Here is a 7,908-nt window from a genome sequence, read left to right on the forward strand (position 1 = left end):
TTTTCATTGTCAATTACCCCTAAAAAAAAAGAGATATGATCGCACGATATGATTGTCATGAATGTAATGCTACAAACTGCGAGTTTGTTTAGTTACAACTGTGCAATACTTGGAATCACAGAACAAATATGTACCATACGTGCTTATATTATGCCGTGTACACTACTGTCTATATTTTGGAGTATTTAATAAATAGGTATAATTACCATTTATCTCCGCGTAAAGTAGCATCGTAATAAATACTTTAAGACAAGCAATAAAACAGTTAAAATTAAACACTCGTAGAATTGTGACAATAGTGAATAATACAATGATGAGTAACGTTAATAAATGACCCGTAATTAGACAATTATATTTATCTAAACAGATTCAAAAATTATTTTACAATTGTTTCCATTAAATAATTGTCACTTTATGTAAATTCATATTTTTATGAATACACTTAAAACTCTTTTAATAAATTTGCTCTATCTCAATCATTTTGCTATGATAATAAGCTGTCATGAGAGAGTTCATTGATCTCTATGCTAATAAAATTAATATGCATGTATGTATATGTTACAGACATCATAATTTCGAATATAATGAAGATAAACGGACATAATTGAAGTGAACCGTACGAATCGCTGTTGAAACAATTATGGTTTCGAATAGAACGAAGCAGTCGATGAAAATAGCCAGATATAACGTGTTTGTGATTTGTTATCTTTACATTGATTGTTTGGCACGGAAGTTTCGTGCGTTATCGCAATAGTATAACTAACAAATTTGCTCATACATTGCAAGGAGGAGTTCTAAGCAACAAATTACCATCATGCATTTTTCTCACGTATAAAATCATTGATTTCATTTCAATGTTCTACCACAGAGAAATGTACAATTCATATTTCCATACATATTTATATTTATATTTATATCAGTCATTTAACTATGTCAAAAAAAAAATAATTTAGCTATTCCATGAAAATAATACATTAAAAATTAAAAAAAAAATCCACTCATCACATCGCAGTCGGTAGGACTCGAACCTACGCTCCCAGAGGGAATCTGATTTCTAGTCAGACGCCTTAACCACTCGGCCACGACTGCTACGAGTTCAACTTGCTGACAATGTAGATATACCGAGTCGAATACTCAAAAAAGAATATTAAAATTGAAAATTAAAGATGTATTGTCACAATATTTTCTTAATATTACATTTATTTACAACTATTAATTTTAATAATTCATTAAATATTTCTATGTAAACCTAAACTAAAACAATACGAATAATAATACATAATGATCGAGACATCTATAAAAGCGCAGCACTCAGAAAACAAGATACAATCGCTAATGGAAATATGCAAAATATGCAGAAATGAGTTACGGCAGTAGTAAAAGATTGATATCGTGGACAGACTGAAATTTTGGGTATAAAACTTACTCAATAATGGTGTTGTCTCTCCAATGCTTCCTCTCTCGTAAAACATTTTTGCATAATCGAATACTGATTCAAGGCAGCAACTACGCTCTACGTACTTACATATACGCTGAGTATAAAAGCATTACGTATTTCAACACAAAAGCGCGATTCGAGAGACCTAGCAATGTCGATAAGGCAGAACGTGATCACCGAGCATGATTGTAGTGCAATGTTATCACGTGGAAACGTGTGCACAATGCCTTGGACATTACATGTAATAGAATCGTTTCGTCTATTCTATGATGATGCGTCCCATCAGACACTGATGATCATATTATTGTAGTAATATATTCGTGCTAAAATTGTGTAATATTATTTGTACTCTTTCAGCTTCTATTTAATCAATATTGATAATAATCAAGTAAAAAGGTAGATTACTTCGATTATTTTATTATAGCTTTTATCTACAACTTAAATATAATAAAAATTTCTTATATCTCTTAATAACTTAATGTCTTAGTCACTTGACATCTATTATAATTAATAAAAATAATAAGAATTTTTTATTATTGGTAGGGAAGAACGGAAACGGCTTCGATTAACGATAATCGATAACTATTTTAAACACGTTACGCGTTAGTGAATATTGAAACAGATTTGACGTCGACAGGGGGCTACAGTAAATGATTTTCCTGCTTATCGATTTAATAGCGCTGATCAATTTGATATCTTTTTCCTCTTAGTAATTAGTAAAATAACTGTGTCAGGAAACTTTGTAAGAAGCAGATACGGGAATACAGTGTCCTTGTCTCAAATATAATCTGTAGTAGAAGCAAATAAACGTGCATCACGTGCGTCACTTTATCGATATCAAGCATGTTACAAGATTCTGAACGTATTTTTATATACTCAATTTTTACATAGATATGACGAAAATAATGTGAGTGTGACAAGGTTTCTCTCTTGTTTGTATGAAATTTTTTAAAAAATTGTCAATAATAAGTTGCCTTCCTCGAAAGGAATTCTAACCTGTGACATGACGTATGTAATTTTTTACATAAGGACAATGGTGACGTAGTTCGATGAAATTTTTATTTTCAAAGAAGTCTCTGACAAAAGTGTAGTGCAAATAAAGTGAAAGTATGCCATTCTATCCTACAAGTGAGGGAAAATAGTGATTTCATTATATTTACATGTATAGTGCTATCGTTCCAAGTAACAGGAGTGTTACTAACGTCAATACTCTTGTCATGTGACTTACTTGTACATATCCACTCGTATACATGTACATACATGCATAATTATTACTCATTCGAATACATATATGACATTGTACGTAGGTGACTGACACGCTACGAAAACAATCCGCCTCATACTGAAAAGATCTTATTAATTCATTTATACGCATCACCTATCATCTAAATTTATGAATTACCATTTGAAATAGCTGAAAGCATGTCATATTAATTAAATAATTAACTTTTATTAGTTAATATATTTTCGCGAACTCTTGATGTTATGCTCTATGAAACAAGTAGATCGTGGTTCACATAATACGTAATTTCGCTAATACGCGATAGTCAATACCATGAATACATTATGACGACAAGAAAATCTAAATGAATATTCACAGATTCAGTCGATTCTTTCGATTCCATTGATTAGAAACGTAATGAAGAATGTGAGATATCCTTGCTAATAATTAGATACGTATAATGAGTCTCTAGTTCTCTGGTTCTTCATCTTGCTTCTGTGTTGAAAATTTCAGAATTTTGTTCGAACTTCTGTAGTAATTATAATAAAAACGATCTGGGATATCTCCATTAAAAAATAATGATTATACGCAAAGCACATTCCAAACTTATGTAATCGATTGTGCAACAGAATTGATCAATGTATATAAGCTATACTTATACGAAAACGCTTTAATACTCCATAGACAAATATTAATTATTTACTACTATACAAATCTAGTGCATCAAAATTCATTCACAGATGGAAGTGGGAATTAATGTTACAAAATATTAACTGTATCAACATTTACTCATAACCTCACATTAGCTATGGGAAGGGTGGTATTTTGTATTTATTTAAGCTCTAAATTCTTATATTCATGTAACATACCAATAAAAAATAATACTATGACTGCACTTTTAGTTACCATCAGATGTGACATGAAGATCGTAAATGTACATTTTAAACAAATTTAGTAAATCATAATTTATTTAATTCTCTTTTGCTAACAATAACTTAACTTCTTCAAACAGATATAAATTAGCTTACTCATATTTACAATGTTTTTTATTCACAGTCCAAATTACACACATTTGTCCCAAGTGTGGCATCTTCGAAAAGCAACAAAAAGCGAATTCCGACGAGGATGGGATTCGAACCCACGCGTGCAGAGCACATTGGATTAGCAGTCCAACGCCTTAACCACTCGGCCACCTCGTCGCGTGAGAACCCCTTCTCTATTCGATCCATTTTTGTAGGGTTATTTATAAGGAGAAATGAAATCAATATATTCTTTATATTACATATTTTAATATCGATCTTACCCTCGACTGTCCAAATATCTCCAAAGTTATATAATACAAGCAGTAATATTTGTTCGAAACACCTCAAATGATTCAATCGTTCCGACTCACTGAACAGGAATAATCGAAGCTATCGAATAACTGCTCTAGCCAGGATTGGTTGTAGCATTCCACGAATTGGACGTATAGTCTTTTAATTATATAAGGAATACTCCTCATCCGACAGAATTTAAAATGACGTGCCACTGTGGCTGTCAGAACGGGACGCTTGATATTTACTTTGAATATTTTCATTGACAGTGATGTAATAATTTCAATAAAATTTCAAGACATAATAAAATGCGTATTTAGTAAACTATAAATTTTCTTATGCAATCGTTACGTTTAATAAATTAAAGACCAAGATACTTTATACTATAAAGACACTATTTTGTAACATCGATGCAGAGCAGAAAACATGGGGATGCAGTTGTGCATAGATGGCGTGTTACATAATTTAATTAGCAATTCAAAAACGACGGAGAGAAAGGGAATAAAACGTGTGACCATGTTAAAAAAGTCATGGATTTACATATCGATGCATTTTACGAGAATCTATAAGGAATGCAATGACTGTCGCTCGAAGACAATGCAGATAACGGGGAGTCACATGCATCTAGCTTACGCAGAACGTATCGGCCGAGAAATTCAGAATTCCTTCGATCACGTGCTTACCTCTTGAGCCAACGCACTTCATTTCCATGAACTTCACGTACTAACAGAGCGCTTTCTAAACAGCCTTGGAGCATTATTCTTTTTTCACCTCACCTTACGCAAAAATCTCTATCTTTCCCTGTATCACCTATAACATTTTTCTACAATTACAAAAAACTGCTGTAAGACACCTTGTGATGGTAGAGTTGTAGAAAAGGGTACTAAATAATCATGTAATGTGACTAAATTCCATTGTTGCAAGCTGCAAACGCATTCGTGACTGATCGTGAGTAAATTATGCAGAATATGTGCATGGAATTATTTTTTCCTTTTCTGCAATCAGTTGATCTCGTCCTTCCATTTAGGAGATTAATGAACGAAAGAGATAACATTCTAGAATGCAAGATTTATGGTTCGAAGATAATCGAAGTCTAGTTTAATCGATTCTGGTATGTAAGTTAACTGACGTACTCCTCGAGGATATAAGAAGGGAAAATTTTATTGTTTCAATTAATAGCATGTTAAAGCCTAAGTAGATTATTTTAGGAAAATGTCTTTCTATACGTCACTACAAAACACGTCTTTCACCCTCACACAATTGATATGCTTCAAAATTAGTCGTTCGTTTCAATGACACTCTAATTAAGAAATGGTTTGAAGATATTCGTCACGTGAAATTATCGTAAAACAATCACTTATAAAATTTAGACGAACTGAGCTCACTCTGTTAGGTAAACCGAGATCTGGACGATCAAATAAGGTTGATGATACATTACATAATTCACCGGAAACGAATTCACGGCTGCTGGAAAAAAATCACAGATAATGACAAAAATGATTTAACCTTCTGTATAAATAATTTTTATATCAATAAACTTATTGGTAAAGGCAGACAAAGTTTTCTGTAGAAATTGTATTAATATTTTTAGGTGCATAGTAGCCACTTGTTACATGAACTTTAGGATAATTCCACTAATCGCGAATTTACCAAGAAACATAATTTTCATGCTTTAAGTTATCGTCACTGGGGAATATCAGACCTTCCTTTCCTCCACTAGATTTTCTTGATCCTTTCGCAACTATTAGGTTGAAATCACAATACTTGGGTATTTCTGGGAAACGAAATTTTCCTCTTGAAACGTCCCACGCGTAATGCAACCGGATGTTCATTCCCTGCGAATCGAATTGCTCGACAAAGTGAGTAAAATCGTAAATGACTGTCCGTTCGTTGCTCCGATTTACGACGTGGTTTTACAGTAGTACTATTCTCCAGTTCGATTCTTCTAACAATAGATATGAATTCACATGAATTCCATTTGTGGCAAATATGCGCCAGTGATGTAAGAGAACGGAAACGAAATGCAAGATAGCATGGTAGACACGTACGAAAGATCTTTGGCTAGCAAAGAAGGCTACAGAGCTTATCATTAACGATCCATTCGCGACTACCGACCATATTATGCAACGTTTTAACTGGTAAACAGTAATTAATGATATCTTAGTTAAGGAATTTTCAAAAAATCGCACGTTTGTTGATAGAAAATTCTAGAATGTTCATGACACCTGCATCCCACAAATGTGACTTTTTCTGTTGCCTCCTCATATACGTTCATATATTCGTATTTCACATCTTACTTAAGACACTAATGCTTTACAACTTGATAATATTTTAAATCTTAGCAAATCCTGGCAGATTTTTTAAGGTTACCTGCAACTTTCATCGATTCATCTAAAGATAACAATTTTACCGAAAGAATAGAAATATTTACATTAGCTCTTTCAAAATGCAGCAAATGAATCATGACTGTAAAATTGTATTAAATTATCACTTGTCACGTGTCATGCGATGTTTATCAAAGAGTGGAAATACATATAGAAATACTGTATTCGATTTTCATCGTAATAATAATTGACTTGAAAGAATATTAGAACTCATGCATATTATATGTATAGAGTTCGTATAGGTATAGAGATACTTTTTTCTCCGAGGAAACAGGTTTTAAAAATAAAAAACCTCGAATAAGTGGGTAAGGAACTGCGTAGTAAAGATGGGCACCGCTACAAAAGCGACTTAGCGTACAGACCTAGTTTAATTTCATTGGAATGTATTCTAGAACTACGAAGACTTACCAACTCGTCGAAGGAGTCACAGATGTTTTACCAATTTACTAAATCCTTGCTTTTAATGACTTCTTCTTAATTGAATTGCCCCATTAAACGGTACATGCACTTGTACGGGAATAAAAAGTTACAGAACACGTTAATGACACTCGAGAATGCTTCCAGGCACAATGTATTTAGTAATCTGATTTCAGTTTAAGAAATACGAGTATGCATCTTCGCCATTCTAAACAAGAAGCATTCTCCGATTAATTTCGATCCCTCGATAACAATTTTGAAATCATTAGAACCAACAATTCCGAATAATAGACGTAGTACGTATTTGTCTTAACGAATGCAAATTTCTCAAACTTCTCAGCTTATTTCTTCGATACTTTTACTTAACCACTATTAAAAAACCTAAATTATTTTCTATTAATTAAATATTATAAAAACACAACTTCCCAATACATACTGTCTTAAATTAACCTAATAAAATAAATTTTCGACCGATCTAATGCCTAACCTAGTATATCCCTGTTTCAGTTTCCCCGTTTCTATATCCAAGAACTATGTTCCACTGTTTCCCCTTTCCTAGTCCGAGCCCCCAAGCGCGTGAGCCCCATCCACGCCAAAAAATTAATAAATCATCCACCTCCTATAGAGGAAATTCGAAAAGTTCTAAGAACTAAAAATCCTACAAGGGGAAACTGGTTTTACCACAGTTACAATACGCTCACAGTACCGCGTTATAGAGTCTCGGATTTACCGGAGGAATTTCGTGAAAGAAAGTCAAACCGAGCTCAGTCACTTCAGTCGGAGTTTACATGTGTACGCATGTATATTCATGAATCGTTAAATGATTTATCTCATCCCGTCTCGAATGTCTCTTTATTTTCACCGCGCTCAGCCCCATGCAGACAGGTAAACAGGTAGTCGTGACCACTGTGTAGCGTCGACTGACTCAGAAGCACGTGACAATCTTTTAGGAGAGATGGGTATTAATGCGCAGACGCGTCGGCGCACCGCGCAAAGGCGAATTCTCTCGGCTGTCAAGTTTCTGTTCAGGTGAGCGTTCCTCTCGCTGAGGACACAGTGACCAGAGTTTGCCAGGTGCAAACGTTCGTAAAAGCTTCGCGTCCGCACAGGCTGCGTCAAAGGTTCGAAAACATC

General features: G+C 33.7%; 2 non-coding genes across 2 annotated transcripts; both read right to left on the bottom strand.

The window, feature by feature from the left end:
* Nucleotides 1–1,007: 1,007 nt before the first annotated feature.
* Trnas-aga (transfer RNA serine (anticodon AGA)) lies at nt 1,008–1,089 on the bottom strand. Its single transcript has one exon. It is a non-coding gene; the product is annotated as a tRNA-Ser (tRNA).
* A 2,688-nt stretch (nt 1,090–3,777) lies between these two features.
* On the bottom strand, nt 3,778–3,859 carry Trnas-gcu (transfer RNA serine (anticodon GCU)). The gene has a single exon. It is a non-coding gene; the product is annotated as a tRNA-Ser (tRNA).
* Between the last annotated feature and the right edge of the window lie 4,049 nt (nt 3,860–7,908).

The sequence above is a fragment of the Calliopsis andreniformis genome, chromosome 2 (genome assembly GCF_051401765.1).
Source record: "Calliopsis andreniformis isolate RMS-2024a chromosome 2, iyCalAndr_principal, whole genome shotgun sequence".
In the NCBI taxonomy this organism is placed as follows: Eukaryota; Metazoa; Arthropoda; class Insecta; order Hymenoptera; family Andrenidae; genus Calliopsis; species Calliopsis andreniformis.